Raw genomic sequence first — 18,380 nt, forward strand, 5'->3', positions numbered from 1 at the left:
GCTCCGGCAGGAAGGTAAACGGCATTTCCGTGTGCTGCTCTGGTTCACCAGAAGCGGCTTAGTCATGCTGGCCACATGACCCGAAGCTGTACACCGGCTCCCACGGCCAATAAAGCGAGATGAGCACTGCAACCCCAGAGTCGGCCAAAAGTCCCTTTACTTTTACCTTTACCCCCAAATCCTAGTCCAACACTCCAACCAATACGCCACACTGACACTTACAGATTACAGAATGTATTGTTGTTTTTCATGCTCCTTCTGGGGTAGTTTGCCCACCTTTGGTTCCCACCCTGCACTCAGCTCTCACCTGTGGCTCCTAGAAGCTGTCAGCATGTGACAGAGGCCACACCCTGGGGAATGGCTTTGATTGACTGGCTAAACCAGGTGAGGGTAGCCAATGGGTCTCAAACCCTCAGTGAGTTAGGGACCTCCCCAGCCAGCAAAGACATGCTCTGGTGGAGAAGTTCGATAGTGGGTCCAGCAAGCAAGAAGGAGGTTTCTGAACATGCTGCAGAGGGAAGTGAGGGGCAGATGGGGCTCATCAACCTAGGAAGGCGGCCCATCTAGGAGAAGGAAAATGCTGGTCCTAAAACTCCACTGCCTTGTGGGACATCTTTGAGAGAAGAAAAGAAAAGGCTAAGGAATAAATCCTACACAAATCCGGAGTGGAGTTCCTAAGGCAGTTGGGATGATGCTTTGTATGACTCCTTCTGGCAGCTCCTGCAGCCAAGCTGGTACCAAACATATTGATCTGCTTTCCTTTGGACCACATCAGCGACGCTGAGAGGGGGGTCTTGTTGCCTGGACAGCCCAAGACCTCCATTCACACAGCCCAGGCTTGTGCCCTGGGGAAGTCACTTCAGTGCTGCTAATACAGCTGTTTGACTTCACCCCCAAGGTGCACTCCTTTGTCTCCCGTGATAGACATTTGCCAGCAGCAGGTTATTTTATTGCTTACCCACCTTTTACCATAAGGTCCCAAGGTGGGTTGCATCAACAAAGTATACAAGTATAAATAAGGAAAACAATCCCATATGCAAAAGCAATGCAAACGTTTAGAAACAGTTCCACATATAAAACACTTATATATATGTGGTGTGCTTTGCAAAGAAGCACCGGAGAGATGTCAAATGTCATATTTTAAATGGACTCCACAAATAAGTGGGTCTCTTTGTCCTGCCTCTCCTGCCCTCCAGATTGCTGGGGTCCCGGAAGCAGCAAGCCCAGGAAATCCTCCCATCATCTCCTTATATCTGTGCTAAACAGAGCTCAACTAGTGAGTCCTAAAGTTCTGTAGGAAGCAAAGCGTACCCAAATTGCCAGTTCATCAGATTGGCTATAGCCATGGTCTTCATTTCTCTCTCTCTCTCCCCACCCCCTTCAACGTGCCCCAGCTGGATCGCATTACAACCCCAGGTGCAAAATAAAATGGCTTAAAAAGCAGGGGAATAAATAAAAAAATGTTTCCATCCGGCCGATAAGGCGACAGCAGAGCAGTGCATCTCCCCCCTGCTGCTGCCCCCTTCCCCTACTCCGGAATTATGGCCAGAGATATGCAAATCGCTCCCTGGGGGAGGGAGAGGTCACCGGTCAAGCTCATTAGCACACGCTGAGTCAGAGATAATCAGACAGGAAGTGCTGATGTCACAACCCCACTCCCAACACACACACACACACACACACACACACACACACACACACTGTCCTTTCCAGAAGGCAAAGTCTCCTGCTCCCACCCAGAGGCTGACCCATTAACCCTTTGCACTCCCCTGTCAATTTCTGACCTCTTTCTCTGTCTCTCTCGTTTTATCCTTCACTGGCCCTGCAGGTGAGCCCACTGGGAATCCTTCCTCTCCTTTGATCAAGCCAGGATGTCAGGCTAGGGGCAGCTTGAGAAGCAACTGTAAAAATATCATGTGAGAGAGAGAGAGAGAGAGAGAGAGAGAGAGAGAGAGAGAGAGGAGAGAAGCATTGGGGTTAGCACTGCAGCCTCCCCTTTCCTCAATGCTGATCCCCCCCCCCCCACTTATCAGAAAGCAGGAATGTTACAAGACATCAGTTTCTCCTCCACTCTGGGCTCATCACATGCAGCCCTGTTTCTAGTCTGCTGCAGATCACCTTCCACCAAAAGTTGCATTATCTGTCTCACTGTTTGCTGTGTACAGTCATACCTCATGTTACGTTTGCTTCAGGTTGCACGTTTTCAGGTTGCGTCCCGCAGCAACCCGGAAGTACCGGAAAGGGTTACTTCCGGGTTTCACTGCTTGCGCATGCGCAGACGTGCAAAATGACACCGTGCACATGTGCAGAAGTGGTGAATCGCGACCCGCGCGTGCGCAGATGCGGGTTGCATTCTTTTCAGGTTGCGAATGGGCCTCCAGAACAGATCCCATTTGCAACCAGAGGTACCACTGTAGCTATGTCGGTTATATAAATTATATAAGTTACATTGTCCTTACATTATTCCACCTCATTTGTTTCAGTGTAAACATGACTTCAGTGCAAAGCTTCTCTCTCTCTCTCTCTCTCTCTCTCTCTCTCTCTCTCTTTCATAACACTAGAACTTGGGGAGGATTTAGGACGGATAAATGGAAGCACTTCTTCACATAGTATATAGTTAAACTATGGGACTCACTCCTACAGGAAGCAGTTATGGCCTCCAGCTTGGATGGTTTTAAAAGCGGATTGAACAAATTCATGGAGGAGAGAGCAATCAATGGCTGTTAGCCATGACAGCTATGATCTACCTCCACAGCAAAGCTGTAGTGCTTCTGAATATCAGTTGCTGGAATCCACAGGAGGGGAGGGTGCTTTTGTGCTTGGGTCATGCCTGTGGGTTTTCCACACAGGCATCTGGGTGGCTGCTGTGAGAACAGGATCCTGGGCTAGATGCAGCAGACTCTTCATATCTTCAATACATTTGTGAAAGCACCTGAGCACTTTGAAAGGACTCTAAATAAAAAATAAATATTGTGCATTTTCAAATTTCTGGTTTGAGAACCAGGAATGGGGGATACATTTGGTCTGGTTTGCATCTGAATGCAAACCTACCCAACTCTTGCTTCCAAAAACTATACGTGAACCGAAACACCATTTGGAATTCACACTTTTTTGAATTTTGCAATGCAGTTGTCCAATCAAAAACTATGTACCAAAGTGTGTGTGTTGGGGAAGTGTGCATGATAAATGTATATATTAATGAAATAACATACACAAATGCATTGTATCAGGGGGATTTTGCCTGTAAGCAAAATTGCATACTAAAGTGTCTATTTGGGAAAATGAATACTAAAAAAAAACTGATGAATTTTCATGAGGATTTATAAAAAGTAAAAAAAAAAAAACTGATGTGGAAATGCGGTGAACAGAAATTAAGAGAGGGGTGGAAATAAGAAATAGGAGAAAACTGAAATGGTCAGATTTGCTCATCCCTGTTATCATTTCCCTTTGGGCGTGTAACTGATAAAGCGGGGAGGTGGGTGAAATACTCCCTCTGGAAGAGATCTCTGCGCCAGGAGCCAATGCTTAGCTATGCATTCCTTTGTAATAAGGTATTGTGCCTTTATTTGTATGCATCCTTAGGTAAAGCACACACACACACACACACAACCCCAGGCAGCAGCTGCTGCTTTGCAAACTCGGCACCCCGTAGCATAAAATTGAATTCAGTGTGGAATGTGTAGCTGCTGAACTCCGAGAGGAAAGGAAAGCGGGTGAGAGGGGGGGGGGAGAGACATCCGTTTCCCCCAGAATAATATACTTGGACATTCCATGGGGGTCCTCCTCTCTCTGCAGCTATAGAAGATGGAGGCTGTTTCTTACTGTGGGGCTGGGGAGGCAATGGGATCACGTGTGGTAGCACTATCCTGGGAAGTGATAACCAGTTGTGGTGTAGTGGTTAGAGGGTTGGAAGGGAACAGGCTCCAAGTCCTCATTCAGCTATGAAGTTCACTGGTTCTCAGGCCACAGACACACCATACATTTAAAGCACGAAGATATCACTTTAAAGAGGAGTTTGTTGTGGGTGGTGAGAGTTGTCATGAGACCCCTGTTCCCCTCACAGAGTTTTGTGGGAAGAAGCATTGGCTGTTGAACCACTGTAGCTCTGTGTTGAGAGTTGTTAGGGGTCACCTAACAACTCTCAACATCCTTAGGGAAGTTTTTAAAGTTTGATGTTTTATCGTTTTTTTAATATTCTGTTGAGAGCCGCCCAGAGTAGCTGGGGAAACCCAGCCAAATGGGCAGGGTATAAATAACAAATTATTATTATTATTATTATTATTATTATTATTATTATTATTATTACCAACTTCAGTTCCCAGGATTTTTGGGGGGAAGCCACTGAGACTCCATTGAAATGTTGCAGCTTTCACAGTTCTTTCTTCCATGAAAGGAGCTTCCCTTGAAGTTAGTGCAGTTCAGTGTCTTCCTTTGACTCCCCTTCCTTCGTTATCTTTCTTCTAGGCTTACTGCCCACCCTTTCCCCTTTTCTCAAGCCAACGTTGACCTTTAGGGGCCCACGCAGCCTTCAGCCACGATGACTCCAATGCCCTTTGAACTGCACAGTGCCTCCTGCACCTCAGCCAAAGGAACCTCCCATCATCGCAGCTGCATCGTTTTCTTGCCTCCATGGCCCCTGTCCTCAGCTTGAATGTTTATGAAGATTCTGAGGCATCGCAGCAGTTCTGTCAATGGCAGGGAGGCTGGGAGCTGCCGGTTTTCAAGCCTCTCACACAGCTAAGTTGCAGAACCTAGCAACCTTCTCTGCGGGAGGCTGCAAGTTCTCTGGCACGTCTTCTTCTGCTCCTTGCCTTGCCCTCCCCGGTAATAAAGCTACTTTCAAGAATTCCGCTGTCTCTCGGATTTAGGCGCTAAGCTCTCTGCTCTAATTACCCTCATTCTCTACCGATCCCTCCCCTCCCCCCACCCGGGGACTTTTCCGCCGGTTACTCTGCCAGCCTTCGGCACGCACGACTGCACAGGTGGGTTAGAATATAAAAGGATCTCTGTTTTGAGAAGGCTGCCCCGGAGTCTCTCCCTTTGATCCCCTGGGCCGTGAGATGTGATGTAATAACCTGTAGAATTATATAGTAACAAATAGAAATAATCCCATTAGCAACTGAAGATCAACAAAAGGACGTCAGCTGCCACCCTGGTAGAGGACCAGAAGGGGCTGAGACAAAACGACCCACTGCTTCATACTGACTTTTTCGGCAGTCTTGAAAAACTGCCACTCTTAAGGGATAGCTTTTGGAGGAAGAGATTTGCAAATCTTGACAAAAACAATATGCAAAAGTGTGATGTAGCACAAAGCCTTGTTTTCTTAGCTGTGAGGCAGGAGTGGGGAACCTCTACTACTGGGGGCCAAAGGTGACTCTCCATATTTCCCTATTTGGCCCTTGGGAGCTCTGTTCAGGCCACACCTCTCACTGTCCCTTCCTATGGTTTCTTGCAACTGTCCTGCTCCAAACCTCTTTTAAAGCCATTCAGGAAGGTGGCCATCACTACCTCTTGTGAGAGTGAGTTCCACAGTTTAACTGTGTGAATAATGACTTCATTTGCAGAAGATTCCTGCCCTGAATCTTCCAACATTCAGCTTCATTGGGAGTCCATGCATTTTTGTGTTATGGGAGTGGGAGAAAACATTTTCTCTATCCACTTCCTTTGTGCCATGCATAATTTTATAAACTTCTATCACATCCATTTGTGGCACCTGAGGGCTAGCTTAAGGGGCGCAGGGTGGGTCACATGACACACAGCACTCTGTCCACTAACATATTACCACTGCTTCCTCTCCCCTCACCTTGAAATCTGCTGCCGGAGGGTGAGGGTGGAGCCACCTCACTCTGCCCAACGATAGGGCTGACCCTATTGGACCAGCTCTGCTACAGTCTTAGGCATTCTGGTGGTCAGCAAAGCTGGATGTCTATTCTCAGATCTGCCTGGCCTGCTGTTCTCAGCTTTCAGCTCTCATCCTCTCTTACCCCCCTGGGATGCTGACTCCAGGATGTCTGCCTTTTCCTGGGGCACATTCCACACATTTTCACATAAGTGCTCAGGCTACAGGAAGCTACTCCTTTTGTTGACATCATTTGGAAATTATAGTTTTGTCTGTTTTAATTGTTTCTTTAGACTGGAGCTGTTCTGTTTTATTCCGTTGTCTTCTGCTGTGTGTGTGTGTGTGTGTGTGTGTGTGTGTGTAAAATTAACAAATAGCAGTTATGTAGAATTCCTTTCTGTGCTCAAGATGCCTGACGTACGTTATTCTCAGAAAAACAATCCTGTTACTTACCTTCCTCCTCCTCCTTTTGGGTATGCTCCAAGGACCCCATTTGCCTGACACAGTCCCAGACCCCTATTTACTGGACACAGAGCCAGTATGATGAGAGCTTAGTTTGTCAGGCCAACATCAAGAAGATAGCAGTTCCAATTCTCACTCGGCCATTAATAATCTCTCTCTTGTCACCATGGCCTACTGCACAGGGTTGTTGTTTGGATAAAATGGATATGGGGAAAGAACCATTGTATTCTGAGCTTCTGGAATGCAATAAATGAATGAATCATTATTCCCTTCTCATTCTCTTTCTTTCTTTCTTTCTCTCTCTCTCCCTCCCCACATAGCAAGCTGCTGAAAAACAGCCAAGCGACCTTGCCAGGGGTCTGAACCAATCACTTGCTGAAGGCTGCAGATATCCCACCCCTGCCCAAAACTTGATTTGTCATTGCATTGGAGAGTGAGGAAGAGCCACACCTCCTCCTCTCTAGTGCACATGGCTGTTAATGCACATGAGCACTAAGCCACCACATGGCATGTAGTCTGCCATTTTGCACCTTTCCTCTGAAGAGTGTCGTTTTGAATGACAGTGTAGCTGCTAAGGTTTTCCACAAAGGTTTTGTGACCAGAAGTTCAAAGCCTTCTTTGCTTTCCTTCTAGGCAGAATCAATGGCTACAAAGGAGAGGATTCAGTAGCAGGGAGAAGGGGCTTGAGGGCTGGTCCTTGGAATGAGAAGAATAACCCCACAAGTGCCAGAGTTTTCATCTATGATCTATTGCCAGGTAAGATGCTACAAGCTGGGAATGGAGGCTGAGTGACGGTGGCTTGACTATGGTTCTAAGAGAATTTGTGGCTCAAGCGCTTTTTGAACCACGAATCTCCTGATTCACAGTTCTGTCTCAACACACACAGAGACACAGAGCGGCATCGGCAAGGATGCCATTGCTGTTCTCGCATTGCACATTTCCTGAGCAGCCTCCAAAACGGCCGCCGTTCATCAGCTCAGTGATATCAGCCACCCTTGACCCCTTTCCGAAGGCTTTTTAATTCTCTTTGCCCTTGGCAATATTCCACCCCTAATCCTATTTTCACCAGTTCCTATCCAATTTAATACTGCTCCTGTAAGTCAAAATTAATTACGCTGGGCACTCTTGGTCACGAGGGGGAGAAAGCAGAGAGGTTCTTGCTCACCACGAACAAAACAGGCAAGGCTGACTTGATACAGGAAGGGGTTTAGCCGGGGAGTCTGTGGCCAAAGATTAATCTCAGACCCAGCACTCCCCCTTCCAATTAGAGTGGTGTCTGGGTGTCTCAGGAGGGCAGGGGCTTCCAGATTGTAACTATCTGAGAGTGGGATTCAATCACATCCCCAAGCAAGTTCAACTTTCATAATTAGTTGATCTGGAGCTTTTGCGCAAAAACCACAGACTGAGAATGTGCCATAAAATAAAAGCATGTGATCTTACCTAAAGAACCCTGGGAACTCTAATTTGTCAACAGTGCTGGGGATTGCAGTTCTGTGAAGGGAAAACTACAGTTCCCAGTAGTTTAGGGAACGGCCGTAGCTCAGTGGTACGGCATCTGCTTTGCATGCAGAAGGTCCCAGATGCCGTTCACAATGGCATCTCCAGGTAAGGCTGGGGGGAAACTCCTGTCTGAAACACTGGAGAGCAGCTGCCAGTCAGTGTAAATGATACTGAGCGAGATAATTGGTCTAACAGAATATAAAACAGCTTCCTATGTTCCTATGCTCAGTATTCTTTTTGTGGGGGAGGGGAAAGGATGTGCTTTAAATGTATGCTGGGTATACAACCTCACTTCCTCCACTCAAGTTGGGCTGTTTTGAGATTAGAAAAGCGACAAGGAAATGCACAGGGGAGTGTGGAGTAACGTAAGAATATAAAAACATAAGAAGAGCCTGCTGGGTTAGGCCAATGACTCATTAGTCCAGCATCCTGTTCTCACTGTGGCCAACCAGAAGCCTCAATTCTGGAGCCCCCAAGCAGGATCTGAGCACAAGAGCCCTCTCCCTTACTGCGGTTCCCAGTAGCTGGTATTCAGAAGCATTGCTTCCTCCATCATTGCTAGTAGCCACCAATTGCCTTCTCCTCCACGAATTTGCCTAATCCTTGTTTTAAAGCCATCCACATTGGTGGCCATCGCTGCCTCCTGTGGGAGTGAGTTCCATAGTTTAACACCTGCTTGATGCAGGACTCTCTAATCCCCCACAAAGAAAGCAGGATGAATGCTTAACAGGCTGTCTGGAAGGAAATGCCCAATGTGTGTGTTTGTCTGTCTGTCTGGCTCGCCGGCTCGCTGGTTGGCGTCAACACATCTGGCTGGCTGCTCTCTGCTGGCAATCCCATTTGAGAATTATCCATCTCAACACCTCCGACATCCTCTATTTCCAGTCTCTCTTTTCTGCTGAAGTCTTCCCTTTGCTGCCCCTCCCCTTTGTTTTCCAAGGACCAGATCCAGATGGTAAAACATCTCCTGGATAGTACCACTTCAAAATGGAAGGGGGTGGCATGTAATAATTGAAATCCTTCTCCAAGCAGAGGGAACTCTGTCCACTAGTATGTCTGAGAGGAGGCAAAGTTTGGCAGGGTCCGATTCATCCACTGAAAGTATTTGTGAGGCTGGCTGTGGATCATCTGGCTTTCTCAGTTCATGATGAGGAATGTCTAGTAGGGTGGAGTGTGACTATGCCAGAATCAGGGGTGAGGGACTGGATTCAGCCATCAAGTGAGATCCTCTCCTCCCCCAAGCCCACCCCAATGGGGCACCCGCATGTCAGCCACCTGACATCACAATGTCATCATTTGTACTCCTGCAAACCTTGGGGGCTCCCCCAAGCCTGCTGATCTCTTTCTCTTCTGCATGGATGTTGCTATTTTGACTCCATAGGACCAGAACTTGGAAAATGGAGATTGAAGTTAGTACATGGTAACAAGGGGGGGTCCTGTAACAAAATGTTGCAACGTGCAGTGCTTCCTCTTCCGGATTCAAGCAACTCATTTCACTCTACTTAAGCAGCTTAAGCCAATTGTATCTTCTTCCTCCAGTGAGTGGACAAACGACACGTTGGATCCTTGTGGAAGGATCGTGTTTCTCTTCGGAAGGTGCTTAGATGGAATTTTCCAGGGCTTGCATAGTGTCTCTGGATCTTCGTCTTGCCTGGTAAAAATAGAAGACCAAGCAGCACATCAAAGCACAGGATGTGCCTGAGCACTGCTTAGAAAAGATGGATGACATAGCTGCAAGGACCAGGAATCCAACTCTGCTTGCAGGCCACCAGAATTATGCCTCCAATACCTCCCTCTGAGAGAGCATATTTTGGGCCCAGTCAACAGGGAAAGCATCCTGTGATTCCTTGCTTTTCAGAGGAGGCTCAGAAAGATTCATCATAGCTTCGCAGTAGAGCAGAGGGGGGAACACTTCATGAGCCTGAGAGGTGCATTCCCTTATAGGAAGTCTTCCAGGGTCCACATGTCAGTGGTGGGCAGGGCCATAAGCAGAAAGAGCTCAAGCAACACATTTGAATTTCACCTGCGTACGGTAGGCTTGTTCTAAACACACACTCACAGAGCTGCCTCTATCCTCCATCTAGGCAAGCGAGCAAGACTTCAACGACATATTCCAGCCAGGCAAGCACACTTAAGGAGGGTGTGAAACAGGTGTACCCCAAAGGAAAGGGGTTGGAAGGTGTGTGACTGGAGAGGAGATGTCCCCCAAGGAGAACCCTGAGGGCCAGCCAGAGAGACCTGGACAGTCACATCCAGTTCTCCAGTCCTGGTGACAGAACATCTGCTTTTGCCTGCAGAAGGTCTTAGATCTTCAATCCCCAGCATATCTTGGTGGGGCTGGGAATTATCCATGTCTGAAACCCTGGACAGCTGCTACTAGTCAGTGTAGGCAATACTGATCAAGATGGATTGTTGCTCATACTACTTATAAGGCAGCTTCCTCTGCTCCTGTGAGGTCAGTTAAAGTAGGCACCCCAGTCAGCAGATTTTGGGTGCCATTAAGAATAGGAAAGAGCAAGGGGTGCTCTGGGGGTGGGGGTGGATGCCTCCACAATTACACAGCCAAGCAGAGCTTGAGATACCTCAGCAAGCAAACCACTCTGACTGGTTGCTAGGCAACACCTCCACCCCTCTTGGACAGCAGTCAACAGAATTAACCGTTACATTCCCGAATGAATGATCCCTGCTGCTGTACTTCCAACACCCAGTAGCTTTGTGCTGTGGTCACCCCCCATACACACACACTGGCCTTCTAGTTAAACCCCATCTTTGATGGAGGGAGAACCAGTGGAGGAGGAGGGCAGAGTCCTTTGCCAGGGACCCCCTTAACACTGGGAGTGACCTCTACAGATTTCTCATATGCTTTTAAAAGAAAAATCATCTAGGATAGTGATGGGGAGCCTGTGAGCCTCCAGATGTTTTGGACTTCAGCTCCCATCAGCCCCAGCATGGCCACTGATCAGGAATGATAGGAGTTGGAGTCTAGCAACATCTGGAAGGCCACTACAGCTTCCCCACCTCTGGTCTGGGACACAGACACTCTCGCTCCTAAAGCCTCTCTATTTTTTCAGATCTCTTCTTAAGAGGAAGCAACTGTTTGTGAGCGACTCGGCCAAAGTTTTCCTTTTCGTTGGGAGACATCCTAAGGGTTAAGCAAAAATTGCCCACTTGGCTTCTTGAGTGGTTTCTGCAAAGCCTCATTACAGCTGAACTGAAGTAACCACTAAATCTTGTGTGGTTCCAGAGGTCGCTGACGTTTTGGAATACTGGCGCCAGTTCCAAAGGAAGAATTTTTCAACTCTATCGGGAGTAAAATTCTGCTGCATAGACTGAGCCGAACAAGCGACAAAGTGGGGCTGGCGGGGAGGGGGTCGTGGTACCTCACAGCAGCTGGGAAACGCCAGGCTTGCTTCCTATAAATCATTGAAGCCTCACAATCCTTCGGTGATTCCCCAGCGCTGCAGCGCAGCGTCACCGGTAGGGATGGAGGACAAACTTCCTTTGGTTCAGATCTGCAAAGCTGCCTAATTCTCACTTTCCAAAGCAATGTGCAAACTGAAACTCAGCTACCCTTTGACTGTTCCGCTTTTCTGAAATTTGTGAGTCGGTTTTCCATCCAAGTAATGTGTACGCAATGTATACATTAGTGGGAGGTATATTAAAATGCATAGATCTGTGAAAACAACATATAAAGTGCATTATATGGGGGGGGGTGCAAAATGTGTGTATCAGGATAAATTACATAAGAAAATGTAGATACATGATCAATTTACACTGGGATGCTGACCAGTTTCAATGAGGACCATCTATCTATCATCTATCTATCTATCTGTCTATCTATCTATCTATCTATCTATCTATCTGACAATTCAATCCTGTGGCTTGAATTGAATTGTGAAGGCAGCCTAAGTGGCAATAAAATTTCTGTATACTGGATGATATACAACCATGTTGATTTTTGAACTGCATTGCAAGTTTCAACAAACAGCAAAAATCCAAAAGACAACCATTTCCCAGTCCATGCATTCATCCAGGAGGCATAAATCAGGTCAGCTGCTATCTAAATTCACAGAAACCAGGCTCCTCAAACATGCCTTGTACTAGTATGTTCTCTCTGACATGCTGGCTTCCTAGGTGTAAAGTGTCCACTATGAAGTTTAACCATGTGATCTGCTGTTTACATAGATGGACTGCAAGTCAGGGAGAGATGAACCCATCAATTTAGATTTCCCACATCGCCCCATTTTCACAATCTTGAGTTCAGTTCTCCACATTGCCACATCAGTTTGCGATTTTTTAAAAATAAAAAATGCCCCATGAAAATTCATAAGCATTTTCATGGAAAATTCTCCTAATATGCCCATGTCTGTATGCAAAACAATATCCTCTAATACAATGCATTTTCGTATGTTATTTTGACTAATATATGCATTTATTTGCACACTTTACCCCAGTAAATGCATTCTTGTACAAATTTTTGACTGGAGAACTGCCTTGCAAAATTCAAAAAAGTGCAAATTTCAAAAGATGGTCGTATTTGGGTTTGTGTGTTTTGGGGGGAAGTTTGCCTTCAGATGCAAGCTGAATTGATTTTTTCTTCTTTATTTGATGAAGAAGTCGCTTGCTCTTGGTTCTGCTGTCTCCTCCACCTGCAATAGCAGAATAATCACACTGATGTACCTTACAGAGCAATTGTAAGGGCTAGCCGAAATGATGCATGCAGATATATATGCAGAGAAGAAGGTAGGTTCATTTTTAAATTAATTGCATTTATTTATTATTTCATAAAATTTATATTCTTGGTGGTAAAAAAGAAAAACCTCAAAACGGTTTACAAAAATAATAAAACAAAATCATCAGTAGAAAAAGTTTTTTAAAAAGCTATTTAAAACATTCAGGGAATAATTACAATCAGCGATAAACTAAAAACAAATTAAAACACATGTAAACTTTCCACATATCTTGGTAGGCTTGTCTAAACAAAAATGGTTTTAGCAGGCACTAAAAAGTGGAAAGTGAAGTTGCCTGCCTAATGTCAATAGTCAGGGAGTTCTATAGTGTGGCTGCTGCCACACTAAAGATTGAATTATTGCATAGGTGGAAATAAGTATTATGTGGCATTTGCAACAGTGCTTGTTCCACAGATCGAAGGTGTCAAGTGGGCAAATATGGTGAAAATCAATCCCTCAAGGAAACTGGTCCCAAGTTGTCATGGACTTCATATGCTAATATTAATGTCTTGAACTTGGCTTGATAGCAAACTGGCAGCCAATGCTGGTCTCTGAACAAAAGTGCTGTGTTGACAAGGTTTCACTCCTGTCAGCAATCATGCTGCAGCATTCTACGCTAACTACAGCTTCTGGATCGAGTGCAAAGGGAAGCTCCATATTGAGAGCATCACATTAATCCAGTATTGAAGGAACCAATGTTTGAACTACTGTGGACAGGCTTTCCCAGTCCAGGAAATCATAGAATTTTAGAGTTGGAAGAGACCACAAGGTCCAATCTCTGCAATGCAAGAATATTTTGTCCAATGTGGGGCTTGAACCTACAGCCCTGAGATTAAGCATCTAATGCTCTACTGACTGAGCTAAATGCAAACGGAGTCCAATTTCTCCCGCATCCATGCCCTCAGTAATAATGAGCTTGTGAAGGGTACGTGATATGTAGAGGAACCACAAAGTCTCTGTCAAGAAGAGCCTACCTAATGAGGGGGCAGGATGAGGGGGAGAGCAAAAGAAATTGCGGAGAGAAACTTGCTCTGAAACAGATCCATCTGCCAAGCAAACAGAAGCCACCAGCTTGTGAAGCTGTCAAGGCGTAAAATTAATGAGGCAGAAGTGAGACTCCGAGAGAGGAGGCTGGATTTTGGAGCAAATTCTCCTCCTTCATTTATTCTGGCCTGTGTATGAATGAGGCAACAAACACGTTCTCCATAGATACCGGGCAGATGGAGCCATAATGGGTCGTCCAGGTGACTGATAAATCACAAATGTTCTTGTGAATCAGAAGTCTGGAGAAGTGAGCGAAGGGCTTGAGCAGACCTCGAATGAGCGAGATTTGTAGGGTGGTTTGAGGCAGGGGAATGATTGCTAAGTTCTTCATTTACATCAGCCTTTCTCAACTGTCCCCAGAAGCTGTTGAACTACAACTCCCATCACCCCTAGCTAGCAAGGCCAGAGCTCATGGATGATGGGAGTTGTAGTCCAACAACATCTGGGGACCCACAGGTCGAGAACCTCTGATTTACATGCTAAGTTCCATCCAACACTACCGATGCTTCATTGCTGCAGCAAAGTGTGTGACTGGCTGAGCTGATGTGATGGCACAGAATGTTCATGTGCTAAAGGGACTGAGCAACTGGCAATCCAAATTCTATGAGGGAAGGACAAGTTGTCAGTTTGTCCAGGACCAAAAACCCATCTAGAAGGCCACAAGTTATCCCAGGGACATTTTGGTACCTGAGATGAAACACAAAATGGTGTCCCCTCCCCTCCTCACCAGGGAAGAAGGGGTGAGTGAAGATCTATATTAGGAACAAGGCGGGAAGAAAGATTGACATCAGAATCTGCTGCCCCTGGGGATCCATCCTGCCACCTGAGGTGGTCACCTCACCTGGCCTCATTTGTGGTATAGGCCCTGGGTGCCTCATTTACCACTTATTCATTCCCTACTCACTATCTCAGGCCAATGAGAAAGCAATGAAGGAAAGGAGGCAGAAAGCAGCAGCTGCCACTGCCTGCTCGTTCCTTTGCTCCCTCTGGGTTTACCCCATGCTCCTCTTCTTTAAAAAGAACTGGCACTGCTCTTCTTCCTTGCTCTTCTGGAAGCTGGCTTGAGAAAAACAAGCTTCTCCAGGTTTTCACCTATATATTTTTATTTATCACTATGTTTTTATCCCACCTTTCCTCTGAGGAGCACAAGGTGGCAGACTCGGTTCTTCTCCTCACCTATTTTATCCTCACAACAAACCTGTGAGATAGGTTGGGCCAAGAGACAGTATCTGGTCCTCAGCCACCCAGTGAGCTTCACATGACTGGGTTGCGATGTGAACTCTGGTCTCTCAGGTCCTTTTTTGATACTCTAACCAAAAGTTGGAGTCTTTGGCCCTCCAGATGTTGCTGAACTACAACTCCCATCAGCCCCAGCCAGCCTGGCCAATGGCTAGGATTGATGGGAACTGTAGTTCAGCAACATCTAGATGGCCAAAGGTTCCCCGACACCTGCTCTAACCACTATACCACCGCTGCCCTGAGAACCTTCATGACCTCTGTTTCGCCCAGGAGAGCTTCCTGCAGGGGACTGAAACCTGGCCTTGCAACCCAGCCAGCCTTGTCCTCCACACTTCATGCCAGAATTGTTCCGGGCGTCTGAGAAGGCCTCCCTATTTCCCGCCTGAATGGGAGAGACGATTCGCCAGGGCCGCTTGGCCATAACGGACGCAAATGCGTTCCCAATCTGCCACTGACCGTGTGAAGTGGGCCAGCCGTTGCTCATAGGGAACATCTGTGCATTTATTTCACATTACTGGCCCGCGCGTTTCCAGCCCGGGATGTTATTGCGACGGCCAGGCAGCTGTTCCGACCCCCGTATCGTGTTCCGAGAGCAGACGTGCCTGGTGGACGGTGGCCTGGAGACCCCTCCCTCCCTCCGCCCCGCTCCCTCCCGATGACATGTGCAGCAAAAGGGCAGATTGTGAATGTCAATTTTACACCTAATTTAACATGAGCTAGCATGCCTAGGCGTGTTTCCTAATGCAACGCCGTTCCACCCCAGGTCCTCAACAGCCGTTTTCTTTTGTTGTCTGTGAACCGCTCTCTGGGGTCTTCAGTGTGCCAGGCGGGCAGGGGTTGTTTTTTTTAACTCCTCAGTTGCTGGCTGCAGAGATCAAATTGGCACGTGGTCGGTCCAACAGCAGCAGTTTCTTGTATCGGCGATTTTGCACCACCTGCATCAGCGAATAAGGGGGAAGGAGTAAAAACGTTGCCTTGGCAAACACCTTCCTGTAGCACTTGTTTCCCCGTTGTTGGGAATGCAGAGTGCAACAAGAATCTACTGGCAGGAGAGAGAGAGAGAGAGAGAGAGAGAGAGAGAGAGAGAGAGAGAATCAGGGAGCTGGGAAAAGTGCCGAACTCTCTCCCCCACAACTGTTCATTCATCTTCATAACACACACAGCAATCCCACCACTCTCATGCCTTCAACCAGGCTTAGTTAAACTATGGGACCTGCTTCTGTAGGAGGCAGTGATGGCCTCTAATTTGGATGGCTTCATAGAATTGTACAGTTGGGAGGGAAACCATCTAGTCCAACCCCTTGCAATGCAGAAATCTCAACTAAATCATACATGGCAGATGGCAGTCCAATTGCCGCTTAAGAACCTTCTGTGAAGGGGGATCCACTGCCTTTGAAGTCTGTTCCACTGTTGAACTGCTCTTACCATCAGAAAGTTCTTCCTAATGTTTGTTCAGAATCTCTTTTCTTGTCATTTGAATCCACTGTTTTGGGTTCTCCTCTCTGGAGCAGCAGAAAACAGGTTTTCTCCATCTTCCATGGATATTTGAAGAATATTTGAAGAGTCCTTTAAAAGACGATTGGACCAATTGATGGAAGAGAAGGTTTCAGTTTGGGCAAAATTTCAGCAATCATAATCCTTGTTTTCTCTCCCCCCCCCCCATTCCAACTCCCTCTCTCTCTTTTGGGGCATTGGTAGGAGAAGAAAAACGGGGTGCCGTGATAGGCCTCTGACCACCATCTGGATCCTGAGATTATTCGCCAGATGTTGCTTGCTAAAAATGCGTAAGTATTCTTCAAACACAACCCTGCAGCTGGCCACCCCATTAATATGAACAATATTTGGAGGAAGGTGTTTTAATCGAAACCATCACTGCAGAGCGCAAGAACGTTCCTGGGAAGTTTATATATATATATATATATATATATGAGCCATCTCATTCCCCTTTCTCTCTCTTCCCCTCCGCCTTGTTCTTGTACAACAGTTATTGCTCCGAGACATCTGGTTTCACAGTTTTACAAAAGTAGGTGGATTTCCACCATGTAGCGCTTTCCTTGTTGACAAGGTAGAATTTTTTAATATGGGGTTACTATCATCCAGACTTCCTCCGCCTCCTCATTTATATGATGGATACCTCTAAATAGTCCCTGAGGTTCTCCATCTTCAATCCGCCAGGCCAGTTTTATTACCTTCTATACAAGACACCTAGATGTCTGGGTTCCCGTTTCCCGCCCCTCTTTGAGGAAATCCAAGACCTTAATGTAAGTGGGGCCACAATGATGGGGCTGGTTGTGGTGGTGGTTTTCCTTCTCTCCCCCCCCCCCTTGGTCCCCAAGGACTGTTGTTACAGCTTCAAGCTCAGAAGTTTAGAATCCCAGATCGACAAAGAAAAATTCTCGCAGGCAGCTACGAAGAGCCGGTAGGCAACAAGCTGAATCTGTAAGAATCCCTGAGGTCCCTTTCTGAGTCTGAGACACCAGCTCGTTTCTATCAAGGTGGAAATGTTTCAAAGGAAGCTGCCTTATACAGAGACAGACCGTAGCTCCACTTAGCTCAGTAATGGCAGCACTGACTGGCAGCAGCTCTGCAAGGTTTCAGACAGGTATAATAATACTCCCCCCTCCTCTGGTTTCTGGCAACTGGTATTCAGAAGCATTACTCCCTCTGACCATGGAGGCAGAGTGTAGCTATTGTGGCTAATAGTCATTGATAACGCTTTGTCCTCCATCACTTCCTCCTGTGGCAATGAGTTCCATAGTTTAACTACATGCTAGGGTAAGACGTACATGCTAGGGTAAGAAGGCTGTCGTACAGGAATGCTGGGTGACATCTCTGTATCTCTTTTGGAAACAGAATATATGATCCATTTCTGTTTTAGAAAAAAAGATTACATGCATTGAATAATACAAATGATGTCAAATATTTTGTTGAAATATGTCATCTGTTTATAAAATATTTTACTGATAATCCTGAAGAACTACCGAAATCACAGATTGGACTAGGGTAGACTTAACTAGATTGATCTGTTCTAGAAGGGGAAGTGGGGCAAGTTGGGATTTGGCTTTTGTATTCCTTCCTTTCTTTTTTGTAATTATTATTTATTGCAAATCAATAAATTTTTATTTAAAAAACTTTTAAAAAGAAAAGTACAGGCATACCTTGGTTTTTGAACAGCCTAGTTCTTGAACATTTTGGCTCCCGAATGATCGAAACCCGGAAGTGACTGTTCCAGTTTTCTAACGTTCTTTTGGAAGCCAAACGTCCGATGGGGCTTCCATGGCTTCTGATTGGCTGCAGGACCTTTGGAAGTCGAACAGACTTCCGGAACGGATTCCGTTCAACTTCCAAGGTACCACTGTAATAAATAAATAAATAAATGGGTTTTGTTTGTTTGTTTGTTTTTAAGGATTGCTATGTGACTCTTAAGGATGGGGCAAATCTGTTGATTCCAGTTTCTCTCTGTTTCTAATTTCCCAATCTTAAATTTACTTCTCCACATCAGATTTAGAAAAAAGTCTTGCAAAAGGTCCTCATTAAAATTCACCAGCATTTTGTTGTGAATTTCT

At 46.2% G+C, this 18,380-nt stretch overlaps 2 long non-coding RNA genes across 3 annotated transcripts in view; both read right to left on the reverse strand.

Moving 5' to 3' along the window:
* The window catches only part of LOC308463285, a 447,382-nt gene that overhangs the window by 200,190 nt on the left and 228,812 nt on the right, over nucleotides 1-18,380 (reverse strand). The gene's annotated exons all lie outside the window — the stretch shown is intronic.
* Nucleotides 15,473-17,084, reverse strand: LOC308463316. Of its 2 annotated transcripts, none has more exons than XR_013979556.1 (3): nucleotides 17,004-17,084; nucleotides 16,240-16,380; nucleotides 15,473-15,749 (listed from the first exon to the last, which is right to left on the reverse strand). It is a non-coding gene; the product is annotated as an uncharacterized lncRNA (long non-coding RNA). The 2 variants fall into 2 exon arrangements; XR_013979557.1 differs by having other exon boundaries at nucleotides 15,473-15,856.

The sequence above is a fragment of the Podarcis pityusensis genome, assembly GCF_964106645.2.
Source record: "Podarcis pityusensis genome assembly, chromosome: 14".
NCBI classification, from domain to species: Eukaryota; Metazoa; Chordata; class Lepidosauria; order Squamata; family Lacertidae; genus Podarcis; species Podarcis pityusensis.